The sequence below is a fragment of the Vulpes vulpes genome, chromosome 1 (assembly GCF_048418805.1).
Source record: "Vulpes vulpes isolate BD-2025 chromosome 1, VulVul3, whole genome shotgun sequence".
Classification (NCBI taxonomy): domain Eukaryota; kingdom Metazoa; phylum Chordata; class Mammalia; order Carnivora; family Canidae; genus Vulpes; species Vulpes vulpes.
The window spans coordinates 162445289-162466813 of record NC_132780.1 but is presented as its reverse complement, the minus strand read 5'-3'; the positions used below and the strand labels follow the sequence as shown (position 1 = coordinate 162466813).

At 36.1% G+C, this 21525-nt stretch overlaps 1 long non-coding RNA gene across 1 annotated transcript in view; it reads left to right on the top strand.

Annotated features, from left to right (window-relative positions):
* Positions 1–203: 203 nt before the first annotated feature.
* The window catches only part of LOC112914256 (uncharacterized), a 244545-nt gene continuing 223223 nt past the window's right edge, over positions 204–21525 (top strand). The window contains exon 1 of the long non-coding RNA XR_011996777.1: positions 204–411. This is a non-coding gene — a long non-coding RNA (uncharacterized lncRNA). The remainder of the gene's footprint in view (positions 412–21525) is intronic.

Genomic DNA, 21525 nt, shown 5'->3' with positions numbered 1-21525 from the left:
AATGGTCTTTTTCATTCATTTCTGGGCACTTGGTGCCCAGAAATCTATAGATTTCCAGCCCACATATGCACAGTTCTGGCCCTGCATCTGGCTTCCGTGGTTGGCTCTGGTGCAGCCTTTGGGCCAGAGCCCATTCTCCACACCTGGCCAGGCTTCTGGGACAAGGCTGTTTGAAGGGCTTGCGCAGCACTGGGATTTAACTCATAGGTGGCCTGAGCCAGACCCTTTACAGAGGAGCTGAGGTGTTTCTCATCCCAGGGATCCCCATCCTGCCTCACAAGAACAGCTGAGATCCCACAAGATGAAGCTTCTTCTGGGAAGAGTGGTCCTGGCTGTAACACCTCAGGAATGATTCTCCCCTTCTCGAATATGATTGTCATGGATTGGATCTACTAGAAGGCAGCACCTAAGGTAAAAGCTTACTACTGGGGAGTGCAGTGCCAGAAAATCAGGAGTGAGAGGAAATGGGTATGAGGCAAGAAAGGAGACAGCATTACAGAGAAGGCCACAGCTTTGTGAAAAGCTGAGTGCTAGGTCCTACAGCACAGCTTCAGAAAGGAAACTGAAAGCTTTGCATCTCCACAGAATCCCTCTGCTGCAGCAGCAGCAGCAGCAGCAACAGCCGTAACCTGACTCCATAACCATAGGAAGAGCTCCAGGGACTGCTCAATTCAGTCACTGCAGATCTGGGGTGCTTCGTAAACTGAATCCCCTGGAACTACTATTTTGGTAACTCTGGGAAATTGGTTTCTAGTCCTTTTATTGTTTTATTTAACTTATTCACAATTTTAACATCTAGGAGATCTTTCTGGGTTTCTGTTTATTCCTTTCTCAGAATGTCCTGTTCTTGTTTTAAGGTTATAAAACTATCTCAATATCCACTAGATATTTAGATAGAATATTAGCTATTTAAAATTTTTTGCTACTGGAGGTGGTCTGCATGATAATTAAGAGGATGGACTCTAGAACAGGATAGCCTGGGTTTAAATGTCAGCTTTGTAACAGTTTTGTGTCCTCTGGAACTTCTTTTTTTGTTTCAAAAATACAAAATGCTTATCATACAAAAATGCAGTAGTTGTTAAACTATTAATTTATTCACCTTAGAAGAACAATGAACTTACAACTCTAAAAAGAAAATTTTACATTTTTCTTACACAAGCCAACTTACTTCCAAGGTCTAAAAGAGATTTTTGGTTTAAAAATTCAAACACTCCAAAAGTGTTCTAATTAATTTTGTTATTCAATAAAGAAACAAAAAAATCTTCTCAATTTTCTGTGCATTAAATGAAGTAATGTGTATTAGTAAACTTATTTCAATAGCTTTTACATCAGTCATAGGCCAACATATAAATTAAATATTTTCTTAATGTAAATAGGAAATATAGCAACATCAGTATGGAACTTCATACCTGTCAATTTACATATAATACAATTAATAATTAACTGATCAGGTTAATAATATTTAAAGAAATTTAGTCACTATATTTCCCAGAATAATTGACTATACTAACATTCTCATCAACTGTATACCAAGTTCATTATCTCATGTTCTCTGTTCTCCCTGTCTCTAAATTGAAGAGCCCAGTGGGGAATATGCAGAAGTGGCTCAAAGCTCGGTCCTATATCTTTAGTCCATTCTTTCCAAAGTTTTATAAGTTTGTAAAACCTAGAGGGATCTCTGTTAGCATGCCTTCACTCTTAATTTGTCCGGTCTTCTCAGTTTTCCGCATTCTTCTCCCTTTGCCTAGCTAGAATTTTTTTATCCAGGTATGTAAATTTCTTGCTTGAAAACTGGAAATTTCATAACTAGCAGTTTTCCTAGTTTCTGCCCTTGCCTGTATCTCCTTTTCAAGCCTCAAAAGTTCTTCCTATTTTTATTTCTCCTAGGTGTAACTTTCTAATAGTAACTTTAATTTAAACTAGCATAGGTGCTCTTTCTGCTACATTTTTTCTCTTAACTTCTTTTCAATATGAGAAATATATTTCATTGATATTTATTATGCTTTTCTGGGTTTTTTTGCAAGCTTAAACTGGCAATTTTCTTTTCTGTTCCTCTTTTTGCTTTTATCTTTTTATTTATTATGAAGAAGCATAAGTATATCCTGTCTTTAACTTGAAAATCCCCCCTTTTGCTGTTTTTAGTTTTCCAATTCTTAATAGACTTTTTTTCCCCTTTCTCCTAAAGTCAGAAATTTTTCTATCATTTTTCATGCTGTTACATTTTATCCTGTGTTTTTCTAGGGTAGTGTTCTAGAACTTCTCCCATAACTGTTGGCCTCTCTTTATGTTTGTTCCTCACTGTTACAAAGTTCTGGTAATCCTAATAGTCCAGTGCCCTTGTCATCCTCCTGTTTGCTGAAAGAATTTTTCAGAATCTATATTTCTCTTGGAAGAGTGTGTGACGGTACTGTGTCTCCAGGAACTTTGCTTGACATTGCTATGAAAGCCCTCTGTGTGTTTCTGAGTGACCCAAAGCCTATGTGTCAGTTTTTCTAGATATGGCACTCAAGTCATTAGTTATTTTCTCTTCTTAAATAAGCTCTTCATATATCAACTTCTGTTCTTATTTAAAAGTGCTCATTGCATTTTCAACTGTTTACATTATTTCTCTGAGTTTTTCAATAAAATTAGATTTGTCACTTCCTTTAATTAATGCTTTAATTAATAAGTCTCTACATCATTATGCTTTAATTAATAAGTCTCTACATCATTATGTATTTTGGCCAATTGTTGCTGGATTTTTGGCCTTCCTCATGTCCTCCCAATAATCTATTTTCCAATCCTTCCACCACACTATGCTCAGTAATGAAGTCTTTTTTTTTTTTTTTTGGTTGTAGAAAAGACTGTTTATGATTTTCTACTAATAATTTGATCTTAAACTTTTTCTCCTTTAAGTATGATCTTTGCCTTCTCAGTCTGAGTAGCTTTCTCCTTTTTGTTTTGAGGTTGAGAAGGTTGAATTATAATTCTGAATTCTTTTCTCTTATAATTTCTAGAGACACTTTAGCCAGATGGGTCTAGGGGCTCACACAGGGGGCACTCTAGAACAAGCAGATTGTTCCCTGCATGTGAGGCCAGGCTTATGGATGTACTATGCCTTAATTTCTTCATCCATAAAATGGGGCAATACAGAATCTACCTCATAAGGTTGTTAGAGTGGGTGAACTTATTATACATAAATTCAGAAGAGTTATAGATCAGATTATTATTAGTTCCTCAAGTCAGTTTTCTTTACCTTGGCCTTGCTTGTTCTCTTTGATGCTGATGGTATTTCTCACGTGTCTCCTTAACCTAGGATGTCCAGTCATGCTTTAGGAAGATTTGGATCATTAGAGTTTCTTCTGCTGTTACATTAACAGGATGATTTTCCACAGTGGTCTCTCTGATAAGAAGAGTTTTGACTGAGAATTCTATGCATATTAGTGGACCAGGGACATTACACTATAAGCCTTCACTTTAATGGCTGGTGATCAGAAGCTAAATGTCAGTCTGTGAATCTCCAAATTTGATTGACTTTCATCCATATCCTCTCTTTGTATAGATTTTCAGTTAATATGGCATTAAAGAGAAATGGTGATGATATCGTAGAGTGGTGGATAGTATGAAATGAATACATAAAATTCAAATAAAATATTTACAGAAACTCTTCACTTGATAAAAAAGAAAAATCCTTTGCTTAATTACAAGTGCAATGTTTTTATCAGTTCAAAATAATGTCCTGCTCTTTTTTTGGAAGTGACATGTGATTAACTCTCTAGAATTGGAAGTAATTGTAGAATGACTGTGATTTTGAGGTTTTGTAGGATTTTTTGTAGATAATTTCACAGAATTTTTTTTTAGAATGCTGGAATAACTTGTGACTTATTGCAGATTCTTTAATTCTGTTGATTTAAAAATAGAACAATAACTTTAAAATATCTCCCCCTCATGGTGTGTATCTGGGCCACCTGCAAACTCTAGAACCCAGGATAAGAAAATCAGGATGAAGGGAGGAAATATTCCACTAGTAGGTCATAGGGCTTTTTTACTGAAGAATAAATTGTCTTAGGTTGTTTCTCTACTGAATTAGGTTTCATAACTTCCTATGATGTCATTTGTTCTTTTCCCTCTGGCTTAAATTAAGATTTCCTTTACAGCTGCCAAGTCAGTTTCCTTTAAACCAATTTATAATCAAATATTTCTACTAAAGTTTTGTAAAAAAAAAAAAAAAAAAAAAAGAAAGAAAGAAAGAAAAAAAAAACACTGAATGAGAAGCCAGGATAAATAGATTCCTAAAGCCAATTTTTCTTCTAATTATCTGACTTTAGAAACCAGTGTTCATAACAACCCTGTATTTCCTAACAATTCACATTCTTGGAAGATAGAAAGCTTCCTTACATAATAATGAGTTTTTTGTCTTTGAAAGTATTCCAGAAAACACTTGAAAACCACTTCTTAAGACTCTTGTGGAATTTTTATGTAATAAGATTGGATTTAATGGTCCCAAAAAGTCTCTCTGAACCTTGAGACTCAATGACTTTCTGCTTTAGTTCTGTGGGAAGGAGGCAGGTAGGAAATAAGGAAGAGAACTAGCTTATTTATTCAATCTTGCATGGATTTAAGCTTTGGTCTCTGGAGTTGCTCCAGGCTTCCTAAGGTTGTGCTTCGCCTGTTCATTCTGACTCCATACTTAAATGCACATTTTTTGTATCTTTCTATTCTTCAGCATTTCCATATAAGTATCCTTAAGTCAAAGACAGGTAAATTCATATCATTAGTTGGAGGGGTGGTCAATCAATGCAAGCACAAGATTTCTTTAAATTCCTATTATTCATTTTAAAGGTCAATGGGAATTTAAAATTATATATCATATCTATTTCTCCTTTAATACAAAATAATATTTTAAGTTATCAATCATTGGGGGCAGGCGAGATGAAATTTGACCCAATTCACCTAGGAAGATGTACCTCTGGTTCTTTGTAGTACAAGACAAGTCACTCCTGTTTAGGAATTTCAAATCAAAACATTGAACTGGCACTCTGGATTCAGGTTTTTCATCCATGATCTTACAACCCTGGAGACCTGCTTCTGCACTCTAACATGGAAGGGGGAATCATATACTGGAAGAGGGTTGCATGCTATTTAAACAGCCCTTCTCAGTTCATTCATACTTCTTTTTTCATTTGATTCTGAACTATTTACAATGACATATTTTAGTAGAATTATTTCAGAATCTGTCTGAATTCAATCTGAATGTGCCTCAGTGAACTAATAAAATCCTTGCCCCTGAAAAAGGGTGTATTATGTGTTACATTTTGCTTCAATTCATGATGTGTCTTTGGAGAAGAATTTGTCAAGGACAATTTCAAAATGTGTAACATCATCAATCTCACTGACAACATCTTTAATGGCTGCACTCTATAGTCAGAGTTTTGCCAAATGCAAGCAAGGACTCAGACTATCCCACACCTGCTCCCTACCTATTGTTTTAGATGTATCATCTATTGAGAAGACAACCAAGTTTAGAAAGAATTCATCCTTGAAACATTTCTTCTTTAATTAAGTCAACAGATGTTGTTTGAAGTCTATACCTGGAGAATTTATTACTTCAGCTTTAAAAAGCAAGAGGAATTCACAGATCTACCTTTACAATATTTTTTTGATCAATATAGCCAGGCTAGTAATGACTGAAAATAGTTAAGAATTTGTGATGGTTGTCATTTTCAACAATTTGAATGGCATTTTCTAAAAGTGCTTTTATTTGTGTTATCATCCAGACTTCATTGCTCCTGGCAGGATATCTGATCTTCCTCTCATGGTGGGAGGTTGGATTGAACTGTACTCCCTGAAATAGGCTCAAGGAACTGGGGCAGATGACAGGAAGTGATTTTCATGGCCTCTGTGGTTGAAGGGAGGCAAAGAACAAACAGTAAAATTAAAGATCGAAGTCAAAAATGCAGAGCTAAACCAGTCATAGAAGAAGGCAAGAAGAGCCTGAGGTGGGCAACAGTTAACTGTTGTAACCTGTGGGTCAAAGAACCAGTGAAAAGGAAAGCAAGGATCTTCCACTAGGAAGAGGCAAGCAAAACAGTAATCCTGGCAAGCAGCCAAAAGATGAGCTTTTGCTGCCTTCTGAAGTATAAGAAGCCAGGACAGAAGGGACACCCAGTGACCCTTCTAGGCTTCAGTTTATCTGTTTCCTACTCTCCCCGCCTAATAAGAGTGTGGAAAAGATCAATTTTGATATTTTATGTAAAGTCAAATTATCATTATCATTATTATTGTTCAAATCTGTAAAATAATTGAAAAATATATGGAAAGGTAATCTAAATAAGAAAGAATAGAGGGCACATAGGTGGCTCATTTGCTTCAGTGCTTGCCTTCGGTTTGGGTCTTGGTTCCAGGGTCCTGGAATAGAGCCCCTCATCAGGCTCCATGCTCAGCCAGGAGCCTGCTTCTCCCTCTCCTCCTGCCTTGTGCTCTCTCTTGCTCTTTCTCTCTCTCTTTCTCTCTCTCATATAAATAAATAAATCAAATCTCTTTAAAAAAAAAAGGAAAGAATAGGAAAAAAACATCAACATGGTAGGAATATCTTTTTTTGTTGAGAACAAAATAGGACAAAGCATTTTGATGTGTTATTTTCTTTAAATTTAGTTTGTTCTGGTTAGTTTCTAACCAAAGTATTTGATTAGCATCTCTGATTGGCAAACATTTGTTATAGTTACAATTTGTAAATAAGTTATCTAATGTTGTTACTGTGGCAAGTTCTGGTAAAATTAAAAATCAAAATTTATAGAATGCAGAAAAATCCCAACTTGAAAGAATTGAATCTTTTTTTACACACCAGGTCTCAAATTATCCACCTACTTTGACAGCTTTAGTGTCTTGATTAAATATTTTATGATGATACTACTTAAGATAAAATGTAAAAGCTAATTTATAGTGACATCCCTCTATGTAAAAGGTTCCCAAGCTGATTTATTACCAGGTTGAAGCATGTCAGTGAATACAACCATATTTAAAATAAAGAGATTTTGCAATTTTCTTCCATACTCCTAGTTAAGCAACTTCTACTAAATAATTTATATGAAAAACAGGGTCTTTAATTTTACAAGATTCCACTTTATTTTCCTATGGTAATATTTTATTTAGTTTCAGTCTTCAATTCAGTACCTGCTATGTTATGTACTAAGTAATAAATTTGGAACACTATGATCAATTATAATTCATTTTAATACCTGCACATTTGAGGAAACTTAATGTTGAAGATTGAGACTTAGTTCTTCTCAGACTTAGATTCTTATCTTCTACTCAACAGAAAAGTAATTAATCAGTTGACAAATTAATGCTGTTTTTTCAGTTTTCTAATTGCCTCTCATTATGCTAATTTTGTCTTTTGGTAAATGTATTATGTTATATCATTATGAAAAAACTTTGGGGAAAATGTATATGTGTGTGTATGTGTGTGCTATATATTTTGAATATACTATATATTGTATAATATACAATTATAGTTTTGGGACAAGAGAGGGCTAAGGGACTACTTCTGATGCTTTATTTACAATTACATAGGACTATTTATCAATACAATTAATAAAATAAGGCACTATAATTATAATCTAATCTATAAATATAGAAAATCTGGATAGTGATAGATGAGTATTATTCCTAAGGTCTAAAAGTATCTTTATCAGTAAAAGATTTCAGGGATTACTAAAGAAGAAACAAATGTCATGAGTTTTATATTGGTGATAGTTTGTGTTACAGGAGTATTAGAGGCATTGTAAAGTAGAGAAGGTGAAGCTAAGAATATAGCCAAGCTATATAGGGGACAAAAACTAGGCACAACCTGAGGAAGCAAGTTGTATATGGTATACTGTCCACTCTTATGACAGTTCATGATACAAGAGGTGGCAGCAACAGTGGTATTATGGGAAAGCATTATCTTTGGTGACAGCATTTTGGTAGGAGGGAACAGGATAAAATGGAAAAGAGAAAGGACAGAGAAAGACTAGATGCTGATAGTATTAAGCCAAAAACAAAAATATGTCATGGACTCAAAACTTAGCAGTAAAGACATGTGAAATGGGAAAATACACAAAAACAACATAATTTATTTTTATCAATTCAATGTGCTTACATTTTACTTCATAAAGAAAGTATTTCAGATGAATTATTCAAAAAGAGAAGGAGATTTTTACAATGAGACTCATAAAATAGAACCAAAAGTGGGAGGTGTGGAGCATATGCCAACAAAAAGAGTCAACAGAGTAACTATGGTTGAGCATCAAACCTGGAGTTTTCTCCTAGCCATGATGAAGGTAGAAAATTATTTTTAATGAGTGTTCTATAATTTATAATATGAAATAATTACCTACAAGTATTTGGGGGATAATATTTCCTGTGAGAGACCTAGCTCCTATGTGACAATAGAGGGAATAAGATATCAATAATCACATCAATATTGGTTTCACAATGAATAGATAAATTAAATTTGAACGACTAGTTTTGAGAGCAACCTCAGATAAAAACCTATGGCCAACAACTGAGACAGTCTATAAAAGCAATGACAAAGATGTCATTGTCCAGACTTGTAGCCCTCATGTGATCTAACTTGATCCAAGAACATTGGTTCATACTTAGCAAGTGTTTGTATTGGGTTTGGGGACATATTTGTGAGCAAATAGACATAGTCCTTGCCTTCGTGGAGCTTACATTTTTGCAGAGGAGACAGAAATAAAGTAAAAAAAGAAATAAAAATAAAATAGTTACAAATTGTGATAGCAGTGTTAATTTTCTACTTAGCACCCCCATCAAGAGTTAAGATGGTGGAGGATGTCCTCTTGTTTCCACCTAGTATTAGGGAAGGCCTTTTTAAGGAAAAGACATTAAGAGAATTTGGAGTATATACAGTAATGAATAGATGCATAACCCAAGACAATCTTTCTTAACTACCTCTCTGCCAGACTTTGAATATCTACCATCTAAACAGAATAAGACTGATACTGTAGGCAATTGACCTGGATTACAGGCATTCTATATGCCTAATTAAGAAAATTTCATGAATTTTAGAAAACAATATGCTGGTGATACAGTTAATATCCTATTATAAATCTTAAGAAGTTTAATATTTTAGCTCAAATAAAAGTACTATAGACTGAATTGTGTCCCCCCAAAATTCATATCTTAAAGCCCTAACTCCCAATGTGTGGATGGTATTTGGAGATGGGCCTTTGGTAGGTAATAAGGGTTAGATGAAGTCATGAGGGTCCATGTGAACACAATGAGAAGGCAACCAGCTTCAAGAAAGAAAAAGGACCCTCACCAGGGAATTCAGGAAACTGTCAGCCAGCCTAATCTTGGACTTGCTAGCCTCCAGACCTATTAGAAACAAATTCCTGTTGTTTATGCCACCCAGTCATGGTATTTTGTATTTTGTTACAGGAGCCTGAGCTGACTAATACAGAGATGAGGCTGAAGAAATAGTAGGATTTAGAGTGAGGAGTCACAAAATATGAAAGAGATGCAGAAATGTGTTCTAGATGCTCCTTTTAAATCCTAATTGTGCTGACAAAAGTGTAGTGAATCTTTCTTTGATACTTGGAGGCATCTTCTGGATCTCAGAAGTCAGAAGACCCTTTCACTAAAAGGGTCCTGCCTACCAGGATTAGGGGATTATCTCAATTGAACTGCATGTGAGTAGCTAACAATTCTCCTTAGTTCAGTAATGCAGTATTGTAGTATTTTAAAAAATTGGTTCCTTTGTATTAAAAAAATTGTTTGCATACTAAATTCTCTTCAACCCCCTTCTCCAAAAGCTAACAATGGTAAACAGTTCCTTGTGTATAATTCAGGAAATACTTAATGTACATATAAGTATTGATATTTGCATTACACACATACTCTTAAATCCAAATGGCAGAATTGTTCAAATAATATGCCACCTTTTCTTTCAATTCACAACATATCTTGGAGTTCATACAGTACATTTTATGTATTTTATTTAATCTGTTCCTAATTGATGTTTCTGTTTTCCTAGTCTTTGTTATTATTAATGGTGCCAAAATGAACATCCTGTATAATAACTACTTTCATGTATATGTGTGAGTATATCTAGAGGATAAATTCCTAGATTAGAATTGCCAGGTGAGGCATGAGTGGGTGGCTCAGTTGGTTAAGTGTCTGCCTTCTGCTCAGGTCATGATCCCAGAGTTCAGGGGTTGGAGCCCACATCCCCACATAGGGATTCCTGCTCAGTGGGGAGTCTGTTTCTCCCTCTGCCTCTCCCCCTGCCCGTGCTTTCTCTCTCTCTCACACACACAAATAAATAAATAAGATCTTTTTAAAAAATAAGAATTGTTGGGTGAGAGGAGATGCATGTTTTAAAATTTAAAATTTAAATTTTTAAGTTTGTCTGTGTGTTTTTCAAAAATTACAAATTTTAACAATCCTAATAATGATGAAGTATTAGACTTCCCATTTAAGCAATTACCAAATTGCCTCCCAAAGAGGAAATACCAATTTATATTCCCACCAATAAAAAATGAAAATGCCCGTGTGTCAAACTATGCTGTAAATTCTTTCTTTCTTTCTTTCTTTCTTTCTTTCTTTCTTTCTTTATTCATTCATTCATTCACTCATTCATTCATTCATAGAGACACAGAGAGAGAGAGAGGCAGAGACACAGGCAGAGGGAGAAGCAGGCTCCATGCAGAGATCTGACATGGGACTCGATCCTGGGTCTCCAGGATCATGTCCTGGGCTGCAGGCGGCACTAAACTGCTGCGCCACTGGGGCTACCCTAAATTCTTAACTTATAACAATCTTAAGATTATTATTCCTGATTTAAAACTGAGTTAGCTGAGGCACAGGAAGGTTAAGCAGCTTGACAAGAGCCACACAGATTTAAGTGACTACACCTCTCACCCATGATCCTATACAGCCTTCCTGAGTTTCAGTACTAGCTCTCACACTGGCTGATGATCTTGGCCAAGTTATTTACTTCCCATATACAATTTTCTTATTTGTAAAAGATAAAATGTATCTCAAACCACAAATGGGGGGATAAAATGAGCCAATGTAAGGAAAATCCCACACACAAGGCACTAAACAAACATAAATGCTCTTCTTCCCAGTTAAAATAACCTATGAATCACAAGGATGAATAAACCATTGCCCTGGCTAATCCTTTTCAATGACACAGAAATTAAAGAAGCAACTATGACCCTTTTAATGCTGACGCTACAACAATAAAGCCAACAGACATGAGAATTTGTGATGTAACTCCCCTTTCTGTCTTTCTTGTACAGTCTTTAATTCTGGTTGGTTTAGTCTTGCCCCAGCATCCTCACAGAGTTTATATAGATTTCCAATCCCTAGAAATCAGTCTAAGTAGAAGTCATTTGAACCAACTGGAACTGACTTCCCCACCTATTCAGGAGATTGCTCAAAGTTCTATCATCAGTCTTTGGGTAATAAATTAAGATCAAGTGTGAACCTATGAAGAATCAAAGGGAATATATTCATGTTGAGCTATAGAGTATGGTGTAACTTAGAGCATACAATAAGAGAAAACTTTGTACTGGGGAGTGAGAACTGCACATTAAAATATTGTCACATGCCCTACTCTGTTTCTTTTAATAATATGATAAGATAGTTGAATCAATAGTTATTGAAGAGTCCCGCTCATGGGAATAGGTCTTGGGACTAAGTGATCCAAGAAGAGGTACTTACTTGCTCCCCACACATCAATTTAGAAACTGAAGGCCCACTTTATGAACAAAGGGCTTAGATGGTAACAGAGCTGAGGTAGAGGCCAGTGACTCAACCAGAGTCATTCTGTCTGGCTGATTCCTTAAGATCCAACCTATTCCCTTGTTTCTCCTTGAGGGGCTTGGATGACATAAAGTTTGGTAAAGTTATGTTGCTGAAAACTGTTTTTCATTCCAATATAGGCTTGAATGGACTTTCTCTTTAGGTGCCACAATGCAGGGACTGCAGCAGGGGAATGATTCATTTACTTCTTTTCTCCAAACATGTTCCCTCCAAATGTGGAGGATATCTATAACCTCACACCATGGCCTGTCTCCTCACCTGAGTGACAGGTAGAGCTCAGTAAAATAGGCTCAAAATGGGAAGCAGGACATTTAGTCATGGCTGAGTTGGCATAATGGTTTTGATGTGACTAAGAAAACTCACAGCCACATAAAAATGTCAATAAAAAAATCACTGTTTTGTACAAGCAGGTTATAGAACAACAAACACTCGGACAATCACACTAACTCTGTTTCAATTTACCCTCACTCTGACCTGACCTTCTATCTGTGAGCCCTCATGCTGCACTTAGCCCTGTCACATCCACAATGTGATACTTACCTTCCTCCCTTGACAGTGCTAACCAGCAATGGCGTGAGGTTCAGATACTTCTCCTTTTCATTTTTTCCACAAATATTTACTAAGGGCCAGGTACTATTCAAAACACCGGAGTGAATGCACTTTTTTCTTCCTTCCTCTTTTTCTTTTTTTTCTGTAGATTTCATAATTATTTTACATGGAAATTTTAATCATTTGTCTTTAACTGAGTAAAATATGTCTCATTTCAAAATAACCAAGTCACAATGTCATATAGCACCAGAAAGTGCTTTAGCTAATAGAAAAGATTTCCATATGATGTAATTTAGGAAAGAAATAACTGCATTTTGGCAAAAGGTATTTTAAACAATTTTGGTTCTGTTCATCCCATTAGTACTACCACTGTTGCACATTTATAAAAATGTTTCAGAGACTTGTACAAAGAATATATACCTCTAAATGTCCTCCAAATTTGGTAAATCTGAATACTTTATAATCACCCATTTTAGCTTTAAAAAATACAATGTACTTCTTTATTTTAAAATTGTATGTATTCTGGTCAAAATAGAACAGTTAGTTCCTGCTTTAATATACCTCCATGACCCAATACATAGCAAAGATATATAAAGATATAAAAAGAAAATCCTAAAACCCATGTCTGGGTTCAAAACCTGTCAAGCATTGCTGTGTACTAGAAATAGAAGAGAAACCAAGAGTTGGGTAGAACCGAGGTCACAGGCATGCTGGGCTCTAGTCCAGTAGCAGGCAGTGGCAGCTGGCAATTCAGGGAAGGAAAACTGAAGGTGTTCCATAGAAGACTGGAGCCAGGTTTTAAAACAGGAGCAAGATGAGGCTCCTTCTGGGGAAAGGAGGTTGGAAAAGCGCAGCGGTTTACTACCTGGGGTAATGACTCTGTAGACGGCTTCAGAAGCAAGCAGGCCAAACGCTCCATGCACCTGAGGAACTGGGCCAACTGCCCCTGGCCTGGAACCTGATGTCCTAGCCCTACTGAGACCATTGGCAGGTGTTCCACGATTCTATACAGTATCTGGGTTAGAGCTGGGGTTCAGGAAGTTGGGAGAATAAAGCTGCAAATCCACTACAGAGAGAAGTGTGAAGAAAAAGAAGTGGGGGGGATTTCCTTCAAAATGAGGCTGCAAAATTTCAAAGCACACGGAGAATTTTAATGCTGTGAATGTGACCCAGCCAAAAATCCACAATTGTGACAAAATTTTATTCCAGGTAAAATTTTGTGAAACTAGCCAAAAGTTTAGAATAAATATGTTTTGAATGCTTAAAGATTAAAATGAAAATTATATAAATTATATTTAAAAATTATATAAAAACAAATGAAACAAGTCAGATAAATTAAAAACAGAATGACTAGTCATATTGGAAATTTAAAGTCTATCATTGATATAAAAATTCAAAACATTTGGTAAACTTTGGAACAGACAATAAAAGAAAACATAATAAATTGGAAAATATTACTGAGGATTCACCTGGATCAGAGCAGGGGAATAAAGTCTATAAAAATGTTAAATTGATCATACACCTTAGTATGCTTGATAGAGTTCCGATTTTTATCTGTTGTCCTGATGTAATTATTAGTGGCATACTTTTTTTTTTTTAAGATTTTATGTATTTATTCATGAGAGACAGGGAGAGAGAGAAATAGGCAGAGACACAGGCAGAGGGAGAAGCCGGCTCCATGCAGGGAGCCCGATGTGGGACTCGATCCCCGGTCTCCAGGATCACGCTCTGCGCGGAAGGCGGCGCTAAACCGCTGAGCTACCTGGGTTGCCCAGTGGGATACCTTTTAACTCTCAAGTATGTCCTAATTTAAACAATAAATTATTTGGTCACTCAAGTGTTAAGAAATATATAGGATAGACTAAAAGACAAAGAAGACTTCCAAACGGAAACAATAAAATCACAAAAAAGTAATATTTGAAGGGGAAAGTATTGTGAATTGTTGATAATTGAATAAAGACGTGCATCCTCAAAATGAAAGTGACCTATTTGAACCAAACAAGATCTATGAAAACATATTTCCACCTAGACCCATCGTAGTTAAACTAGAAGAAAATCAAGAATTAAGAGAATGCTTATCAGCTACCAGGAGAAAAGAGAGATTACCAACAAAAATGGTAATTAAATATTAAACACAGCAGATTTCTTACCAGCAACAATAGATGCCATTAGACAATAGAGAAATATATTCAGCGTAACAAGGGGAACATTCAGTTTAGAGTACTATACACAGATAACTTGGTAACAAAAAAAAAAAAAAAATGGTGTGGGGAAACAGATATCCAGCCTATAATTGATGTGTGTTTAGATTCTTGGGTTTGAGAGGAGGATAAAAATACTAGATAACTTCAGATATTTTTATAAATAAATTATAATTGAGCTATTTTTTAATAAGAGTGCAAAAAGTTTATTGATATGGTTTCAGAGCCCATATTGTATCTACCCTTTTTCTTTAATTCTTGATTTTTAGAAGTTTTATGCATAAGAGTCATATATTATTCCATTTCTTTTATTTAATGTTTCATGTTTTTGTTTAAATTCTAGTTAGTTAATATAGAGTGTAATATTAGTTTCAGGAGTAGAATTTAGTGATTCATCAATTACACATAACCCTAGTACTCATTACAAGTACCTTCCTTAATACTCATCATCCATTTGAACCATCCCATTGCCCACCTCCCCTCCAGCAATACTCAGTTTATTCTCTATAGTTAAGAGTCTTTCTTCTGGTTTGCCTCCTTCTCTCTTTTTCCTCCTATGTTCATCTGTTTTGTTTCTTAAATTCCACATATGATTGAAATTATATGGCATTTGTCTTTCTCTGACTGACTTATTTCACTAGGAATAATTCTCTGCTTCCATCCATGTCACTGCAAATGGCAAGAATTCATTCTTTTTAATGGCTGAGTAATATTCCATTGTATAAATATATCATATCTTCTTTATCCATTTATCAGTCAATGGAAATTTGGGCTCTTTCATAATTTGGATATTATTGATAATGCTACTATTAACATCAGGGTGAATGTGCTCCTTCAAATCAGTGTTTCTGTATCCTTTGTGTAAATACCTAGTAGTACAACTGCTGGATTATAGGGTGGAACTATTTTTGACTTTCTGAGGAACCTCCGTACTGTTCTCCAGAGTGGCCATACCAGGTTTGCATTCCCATCAAAAGTGCAAGAGGGTTTCCCTTTATCCATATCCTCACCAATATTTGTTCTTTTCTATGTTATTAATTTTAGCCATTCTGACAGGTGTGCAATGGTATCTCATTATAGTTTTAATTTGTATTTCCCTGATAAGTGATGATGAACATATTTTCATGGGTCTCTTAGCCATCTGCATGTCTTCTTTGCAGAAATGTATGTTCATGTATTCTGCCCATTTTCTAATTGGATTATTTGTTTTTTGGGTGTTGAGTTTTAAAATACTTTATATATTTTAGATCCTAACCAGATATGCCATTTGCAAATATCTTCTCCCATTCTGAAATTGCCTTTTAGTTTTGTTCATTGTTTCCTTTGCTCTACAGGAGCTTTTTATCCTGATGAAGTCCCAGTAGTTCATTTTTGCTTTTATTTACCTTGCCTTGGGAGACATATCTAGAAAGAAAGTTGCTACGGCCAAAGTCAAAAAGGTTGCTGCCTATGTTCTCTAGAATTTTGATGGTTTTCTGTTTCACATTTAGGTCTTTCATCCATTTTGAATTTATTTTTGTGTATAGTGAAAAAAAGTGATCTGGTTTCATTCACATATTGCTCTCCAGTTTTCCCAACACCATTTATTGAAGAGAGTGTCTTTTTTCCTTTGGATATTATTTTCTGCTTTGTCAAAGATTAGTTGATCATATAATTATGGGTCCATTTACAGGTGTTCAATTTTGTTGCATTGATCTATGTGTCTGTTTTTGTGTCGGTACCATACTGTCTTGATGATTACAGCTTTGTAATAAACTTGAAGTCCAAAATTGTGATGCCTCCAGCTTTTTTTTTTTTTTCCTTTTTCAAGATTACTTTGAGTATTCAGGGTCATTTGTGGTTTGATATACATTTTAGGATTCTAGTTCTGTGAAAAATGCTGGTGGTATTTTGAGAGGGATTGCATTAAATGTCTAGATTGCTTTGCGTAATATAGACATTTTAACAATATTGGTTCTTCCAATTGATGAGCATGGAATGTCTTTCCATCTCTTTGTGTCGTCTTCAAATTCTTTCATCAGCATTTTAGGGCTTTCAGACTATTGATCTTTTATCTCTTTAGTTAGGCTTACTCCTAGGTATCTTTTGTTTTTTGGTGCAATTGAAAATGGGACTGATTCCTTGATTTTTCTTCCTGCTGTTTCATTATTGATGTATATAAATGAAACAGATTGCTGTATGTTGATTGTGTACCGAGCAACTGTATTGAATTCATGTATCAGTTCTAGTAATTTTTAGTAGAATATTACATCATCCACAAATAGTGAAAGTTTGGCTTCTTCCTTGACAATTGGGATGCCTTTTATTTCTTTGTGTTGTCTGGTTGCTGAGACTAGGACTTCCAGTACTATGTTCAATAACAACAGTGAGAGTGCACATTCTTGTCTTGTTCCTGCTTGTAGAGGAAAAGCTCTCAGTTTTTCCCCATTGAGGATTATGTTACTTGTGGGTCCTTTGCATATGGCCTTTATGATGTTGAGGTATGTTCCCTCTATCCCTACTCTGTTGAGAGTTTTTATCAAGAATGGATGCTGTATTTTGTCAAATGCTTTTTCCACATCTATTGAGAGGATCATATGGTTCTTATCCTTTCTTTTTCTAATCTGGTGTGTCATGTTGATCGATTTGTGAATATTGAACCACTCTTGTATAACCCATTTGATTGTGGTGAACAATTCTTTTAATGTACTGTTGAATTTGATTTGCTAGTATCTTGTTAAGAACTTTTGCATTTGGGGATGCCTGGGTGGCTCAGGGGTTGAGTATGTGTCTTCAGCTCAGGGCATGATGCTTGATCCTGGGATCAAGTCTCTCATCAGGCCCCCCACATAGGGCCTCCCACAGGGAGACTTCTCCCTATGTCTCTGCCTCTTTCTGTGTGTCTCTCATAAATAAAATAAATATTAAAAAGAATTTTTGTATTTGTGTTCATCTGGGATATTGGCCTATAATTCTCTTTAGTGGTATCTTTAAGTTATATATCAAGATAATGCTGGATTCATAAAGTGAATTTGGGAGTTTTCCTTCCATTTCTTGAATAGTTTGAGAAGAATAGGTATTGACTCCTCATTAAATATCTGATAGAATTTCCCTGGGAAGCCGTATGGCCTGGGACTTTTTGTTTTTTGGGGATATTTTTGATTACTGATTCAATTTCTTTGCTGATTCTGGGTCTGTTCAAATTTTCTATTTCTTCCTGTTTCAGTTTTTGTAGTTTATATATTTCTAGGAATTTATCCATTTCTTCCAGATTGCCCAGTTTGTTGCCATACAGATTTTCATAATATTTTCTTATAATTGTTTATATTTCTGTGGTGTTGGCTGTGATCTCTCTCATTCATGGTTATTTATTTTTTTTAAAGAGAGAGAGAGAGAGAGAGAAAAGCACAAGCTGGAGAGGGAGGGGCAGAGAGAGGGAAAGAATCTTAAGCAGGTTCCACACCCAGCGGGTAGCCCAACATGGGACTCAATCTCACAACCCTGGGATAATGACCTGAGTCATAATTAAGAGTCAGACACTTAACTGACTAAACACCCAGATTCCCTACATTCATGATTTTATTTATTTGGGTTCTTTCTCTTTTCTTTTTGTTAAGTCTGGGTAGCAGTTTATCAATTATATTAATTCTTTTAAAGAACTAGCTTCTATTTTCATTGTTCTAATCTACTGGGAGGTTTTTTGTTGTTGTTCTTTCTGTATCATTTTTCTGCTCTAATCTTTATTATTTCTCTTATTCTGCTGGCTTTAAGTTTCATTTACTGATCTTTTTCTAGTGCCTTTAGGCTAGGTTGTATATTTGAGATTTTTCTTCTTGAGGTAGACCTTTATACTTCCTTCTTAGAACTGCCTTTGCTGCATCCCAAAGGTTTTGGACTATCATGTTTTCATTTTCATTTGCTTCTGTATACTCTTTAATTTCTTTTTTAATTTCCTGGTTAACCCATTCGTTCTTTAGTAGGATGTTCCTTAACCTCCATGTATTTGTGATCTTACCAAGTTTTTCTTATGGTTGACTTCAATTTTGTGATCTGAAAATATGCAGAGTATGATCTCAACTTTTTGTATTTATTGAGGCCTGATTTGTGACACAGTATGTGATCTATTCTGGAGAATGTAACATGTGCACTTGAAAAGAATGTATATTCTGCTGCTTTAGGATGAAATGTTCTTTTTTTTTTTTTTTTAAATTAATTTTTATTGGTGTTCAATTGACCAACATACAGAAAAACACCCAGTGCTCATCCCGTCAAGTGTCCACCTCAGTGCCCGTCACCCATTCCCCTCCAACACCCGCCCTCCTCCCCCCTTCCACCACCCCTAGTTCGTTTCCCCGAGTTAGGAGTCTTTATGTTCTGTCTCCCTTCCTGATATTTCCCAACATTTCTTCTCCCTTCCTTTATATTCCCTTTTTTTCAGATTTTATTTATTTATTCATGAAAGACACACAGAGAGAGGCAGAGATATAGGCAGAGGGAAAAGCAGGCTCCCTTTGGGGAGCCCCATGTAGGACTTGATCCCAGGATCCCAGGATCACAACCTGAGCCAAAGGCAGATACTCAACCTGAGCCACCCAGGTACCCCGAGGATGAAATGTTCTGATTATATCTGTTAAGTCCATCTGGTCCAGTTTGTTATTCAAAGCTATTGTTTCCTTGTTGATTTTTCTGCATAGATTATTTGTCCATTGCTGTGAGTGGGGGGTTAAAGTCCCATACTATTTCTATATTATTACCGATTAGTTTCTTTTTGTCGTTGTTAATAATCAATTTATCTGTTTGGGTTCTCCTAAGTTTGGGGCATAAATATTTATAATTGTTAGGTCTTCTTGTTGAATAGACCCCTTTATTATGATATAGTGCCCTTCTCTCTTGTTACAGTCTGTTTAAAAATCTAGTTCATCTGATATAAGTATGGCTACTCTGGCTTTCTTTTGGCATCCATTAGCATGATAAATAGTTCTCTATCCTCTCAGTTTCAATCTGAAAGTGTCCTTAGGTCTAAAATGAGCCTCTTGTAGGCAGCGTATTGATGGGTCTTTTTTTTTTTTTTCCTCCATTCTGATAACCTAGGGGTTTTGATTAGAGAATCTGGCCCAATTCCATTCAGAGTGATTATTGATAGATATGAATTTAGTACCATTTTCCTACCTGTAAAGTTATTATTTCTGGAAATATTCTCTGTTCCTTTCTAGTTTTGTTTTGGGTCTTTCTTTCCCACTCAAAGAGTCCCCTTTAATATTCTCTGCAGGACTGGTTTAGTAGTCACTAACTCCTTCTATTTTTGTCTGGGGAAATGTTTATCTCTCCTATTTTGAATGATAGGCTTGCTGGATAAGGTATTCTTGACTGCAGATTTTTCCCATTTAGCACATTGAATATAGCCTGCCACACTCTTCTGGCCTGTCAAGTTGCTGTGGAGAGATCTGCTAATCTTATTTGTCTTCTCTTTTAAGTTAGAGATTTCTTTCCCCTTTCTGATTTTAATATTTTTTTCCTTATCTCTGTATTTTGCAAACTCTATTACAATCTGTCTTGTGGTTGGCCTGCTTTTGTTGATTTTGATGGGAGTTCTCTGTGCCTACTAGACTTGGATGTCTGTTTCCTTCCCCTGATTGGGGAAGTTTTCAGCTATAATTTGCTCAAATAAACCTTCTGCTCGTTTTCCCCTCTTTTCTTCTGTGACTCTTATGAAGGAATGTTATTGTGCTTTATGGAGTCACTGAGTTCCCTGAGTCTACCACTAATTGTGATCCAGTATTTTTCTCTTTCTTCTTTTAACTTCATTATTTTCCATAATTTTTATCTTCTGTATCACTGATTCATTCCTCTGATTCATCCATCCTGTGGTCACTTATATCCAGTCAGTTTCACATGTTGATTATAGCATTTTTTTTATTTCAGCCTGACTACTTTTTAAGGTCTTTTATCTCTGCAGTAAGGAACTCACTTGTGTCATCTATACTTTTCTCAAGCCCAACTAGTATCCTTATGACTGTTGTTTTAAATTCTGGTTTAGGCGTATTACTTACATCTGTTTCAATTTGATCCCTGGCCATGACCTTTTCTTGTTCTTTTTGGGGGGAAATGAATTCCTCTGTATTGGCATTGTGTTTTGGTCTCTGTCTTGTTCTGTGTGTTAGGAAAGAAAGCCTGTTATGTTTCTTGCTCCTGGGAGTAATGGCTTTATTAAAAAGTGCTATACTGTCCAGGGCATGGAGCTTCAGGAAGTGTTTCTGGTGTATGTTCTATGCACTCCACTGCTGTTTTTGGGGGTTTTTGTTTTGGTTTGGTTTGGTTTTTTTGCTGCTGTTTTTTTTTTCTGCTTTTTCCCACAGGTCAATTCTCTGCAGAGTTTTTCTTTGTCTGCAATGGGGAGTATTTGTACCTTGTCTAGTGTGTAATGAGCTTTAACTAGGTGTACACTGACCTGCTTGTTAAAAGAGGACTGATGCTATTTCCACTAGAGCTAAAGTTTGCAGCACTCTAGTCAGTAGCCTTGGTGTTTGTGCTGGTTTTCCAGAGGGGAGGGAGGGGTTCTCACCAAACTGTGGCCGGTGCTGGTTTGTCCCAGAAGGGCATTTGCTCCAATATGTAGGAGGTTGGAATTTAGAGTAAAGGACAGCAAAAAGCTGCCATCTGGGTTAGCTGCCCTCAGCAGCTGTCTTTGCCCCTATGCTAAGGAACTGAGCAGTACAATGGCACTTGCGGGCTCTTTTGTCCCCTGAGAGGCAATGCCACCCCTCCCAAGTGCTCCAAGAAGGGGCAAAGTTCTCTCCTAGTGTGCCCCAGGAGATCCTCAGATCACTCCATCTGTTCCTGGGCCCCTGCCCTCCTTCTCCATAGGAGCATTGCTATGCCTACCAGGCTCCACACCAGCCATGGTGCAGACTTTTAAAACTTCAGTGTTTGATGGCCACTGGTTGTAAAAACTCACAATAATCAGCCCCTCTCATTTTTCCAG